General features: G+C 52.7%; 1 non-coding gene across 1 annotated transcript; it reads right to left on the bottom strand.

The window, feature by feature from the left end:
• Window positions 1-209: 209 nt before the first annotated feature.
• On the bottom strand, window positions 210-282 carry trnaf-gaa (transfer RNA phenylalanine (anticodon GAA)). Its single transcript has one exon. It is a non-coding gene; the product is annotated as a tRNA-Phe (tRNA).
• Window positions 283-3,750: the final 3,468 nt, after the last annotated feature.

The following is a 3,750-nucleotide window of genomic DNA, read 5'->3' as shown; positions in this document are numbered from 1 at the left end:
GAGCTGCAGTACACTTGATCTTACGACAACCTACTGTCATGTAGCAATGACAAGCAACTTTAATGTAACACTGATGTCAAAATGTCAGATGAAAAAGCAAGACATTACTTACTTTCAGAGGAGCAGCGTAGCAGACACCATTGAGGCCTACAAACAAAGCTGTGGAAAGTTTCCTTGAAGCCAGAGCATAAAGAAAGAACAAATACAGATGCCGAAACCCGGGATCGAACCAGGGACCTTTAGATCTTCAGTCTAACGCTCTCCCAACTGAGCTATTCCGGCAATTCACTCAACATAATTCTGTGGCATATCAAAGATAATTGTGTAGTCTAGAGCGATTTTCTAGGTTAGTTAGCCAGCTATTGTCGTTCTTTTAGCATAGCATGCGTAATCAACACTGCTAGCTGCCAGCTGGCCCCGAATAACAGCACTGTAGAAACTATTACACTCAGCGGACGACTTGATTAGTGTAGTGTCAACAACAACCAATGCCAGCTAGCCTACTTAGTCAACAACGCAGCCTCTGCCAGCTAGCCTACTTCAGCAGTACTGTATCATTTTAATCATTTTAGTCAATAAGATTCTTGCTACGTAAGCAACTTTCTGAACATTCGTGAGCGTGTAGTCCACTTGTCATTCAATCTCCTTTGCATTAGCGTAGCCTCTTGTGTAGCCTGTCAACTATGTGTCTGTCTATCCCTGTTCTCTCCTCTCTGCACAGACCATAGCAGCTCCACACCGCGTGGCCGCGGCCACCTAATCTGGTGGTCCCAGCGCGCACGACCACGTGGAGTTCAGGTCTCCGGTAGCCTCTGGAACTGCCGATCTGCGGCCAACAAGGCAGAGTTCATCTCAGCCTATGCCTCCCTCCAGTCCCTCGACTTCTTGGCACTGACGGAAACATGGATCACCACAGACAACACTGCTACTCCTACTGCTCTCTCTTCGTCTGCCCACGTGTTCTCGCACACCCGAGGCTTCTGGTCAGCGGGGTGGTGGCACCGGGATCCTCATCTCTCCCAAGTGGTCATTCTCTCTTTCTCCCTTACCCATCTGTCTATCGCCTCCTTTGAATTCCATGCTGTCACAGTTACCAGCCCTTTCAAGCAACATCCTTATCATTTATCGCCCTCCAGGTTCCTCGGAGAGTTCATCAATGAGCTTGATGCCTTGATAAGCTCCTTTCCTGAGAGACGGCTCACCTCTCACAGTTCTGGGCGACTTTAACCTCCCCACGCCTACCTTTGACTCATTCCTCTCTGCCTCCTTCTTTCCTCCTCTCCTCTTTTGACCTCACCCTCTCACCTTCCCCCTACTCACAAGGCAGGAAATACGCTCGACCTCATCTTTACTAGATGCTGTTCTTCCACTAACCTCGTTGCAACTCCCCTCCAAGTCTCCGACCACTACCTTGTATCCTTTTCCCTCTCGCTCTCATCCAACACTTCCCACACTGCCCCTACTCGGATGGTATCGCGCCGTCCCAACCTTCGCTCTCTCTCCCCCCGCTACTCTCTCCTCTTCCATCCTATCATCTCTTCCCTCTGCTCAAACCTTCTCCAACCTATCTCCTGATTCTGCCTCCTCAACCCTCCTCTCCTCCCTTTCTGCATCCTTTGACTCTCTATGTCCCCTATCCTCCCAGGCCGGCTCGGTCTCCTCCCCGCTCCGTGGCTCGACGACTCATTGCGAGCTCACAGAACAAGGCTCCGGGCAGCCGAGCGGAAATGGAGAAAACTCGCTACCCTGCGGACCTGACATCCTTTCACTCCCTCCTCTCTACATTCTCCTCTTCTCTCTCTGCTGCTAAAGCCACTTTCTACCACTCTAAATTCCAAGCATCTGCCTCTAACCTAGGAAGCTCTTTGCAACCTTCTCCTCCCTCCTGAATCCTCCTCCCCCTCCCCCCTCCTCCCTCTCTGCAGATGACTTCGTCAACCATTTTGAAAAGAAGGTCGGCGACATCCGATCCTCGTTTGCTAAGTCAAAAGCGGCCCCGCTGGTTCTGCTCACACTGCCCCTACCCTGTGCTCTGACCTCTTTCTCCCCTCTCTCTCTCCAGATGAAATCTCGCGTCTTGTGACGGCCGGCCGCCCTACAACCTGCCCGCTTGACCCTATCCCCTCCTCTCTTCTCCAGACCATTTCCGGAGACCTCCTCCCTTACCTCACCTCGCTCATCAACTCATCCCTGACCGCTGGCTACGTCCCTTCCGTCTTCAAGGGAGCGGGGGTTGCACCCCTTCTGAAAAAACCTACACTCGATCCCTCCGATGTCAACAACTACAGACCAGTATCCCTTCTTTCTTTTCTCTCCAAAACTCTTGAACGTGCCGTCCTTGGCCAGCTCTCCCGCTATCTCTCTCAGAATGACCTTCTTGATCCAAATCAGTCAGGTTTCAAGACTAGTCATTCAACTGAGACTGCTCTTCTCTGTATCACGGAGGCGCTCCGCACTGCTAAAGCTAACTCTCTCTCCTCTGCTCTCATCCTTCTAGACCTATCGGCTGCCTTCGATACTGTGAACCATCAGATCCTCCTCTCCACCCTCTCCCGAGTTGGGCATCTCCGGCGCGGCCCACGCTTGGATTGCGTCTACCTGACAGAGTCGCTCCCTGCCAGGTGGCGTGGCGAGATCCGTCTCCACACCACGTGCTCTCACCACTGGTGTCCCCAGGGCTCTGTTCTAGGCCCTCTCTATTCTCGCTATACACCAAGTCACTTGGCTCTGTCATAACCTCACATGGTCTCTCCTATCATTGCTATGCAGACGACACACAATTAATCTTCTCCTTTCCCCCTTCTGATGACCAGGTGGCGAATCGCATCTCTGCATGTCTGGCAGACATATCCGTGTGGATGACGGATCACCACCTCAAGCTGAACCTCGGCAAGACGGAGCTGCTCTTCCTCCCCGGAAGGACTGCCCGTTCCATGATCTCGCCATCACGGTTGACAACTCCATTGTGTCCTCCTCCCCAGAGCGCTAAGAACCTTGGCGTGATCCTGGACAACACCCTGTGGTTCTCCAGCACTAACATCAAGGCGGTGGCCCGTTCCTGTAGGTTCGCTCTACAACATCCCGCAGAATCGACCTGCCTCACACAGGAAGCGAGCGCAGGTCCTAAATCAGGCACTTGTCATCTCCCGTCTGGATTACTGCAACTCGCTGTTGGCTGGGCTCCCTGCCTGTGCCATTAAGCCCCTACAACTCGTCAGAGCATGTGAGCCAGATCTGGTTCTTGACCTTCCCAAGTTCTCTCACGTCACCCCGCTCCTCCGCTCCCTCCACTGGCTTCCAGTTGAAGCTCGCATCCGCTACAAGACCATGGTGCTTGCCTACGGAGCTGTGAGGGGAACGGCACCTCAGTACCTCCAGGCTCTGATCAGGCCCTACACCCAAACAAGGGCACTGCGTTCATCCACCTCTGGCCTGCTCGCCTCCCTACCACTGAGGAAGTACAGTTCCCGCTCAGCCCAGTCAAAACTGTTCGCTGCTCTGGCCCCCAATGGTGGAACAAACTCCCTCACGACGCCAGGACAGCGGAGTCAATCACCCACCTTCCGGAGACACCTGAAACCCCACCTCTTTAAGGAATACCTAGGATAGGATAAAGTAATCCCTCTCACCCCCTCCCCTGAAAAGATTTAGATGCACTACTGTTCCACTGGAGGTCATAAGGTGAATGCACCAATTTGTAAGTCGCTCTGGATAAGAGCGTCTGCTAAATGACTTAAATGTAAATGTAAA

Source organism: Oncorhynchus nerka, unplaced genomic scaffold (genome assembly GCF_034236695.1).
Source record: "Oncorhynchus nerka isolate Pitt River unplaced genomic scaffold, Oner_Uvic_2.0 unplaced_scaffold_9659, whole genome shotgun sequence".
Lineage (NCBI taxonomy): Eukaryota > Metazoa > Chordata > Actinopteri > Salmoniformes > Salmonidae > Oncorhynchus > Oncorhynchus nerka.
The sequence above is the reverse complement of the archived record's forward strand: the minus strand, read 5'-3'. Positions and strand labels throughout refer to the sequence as shown.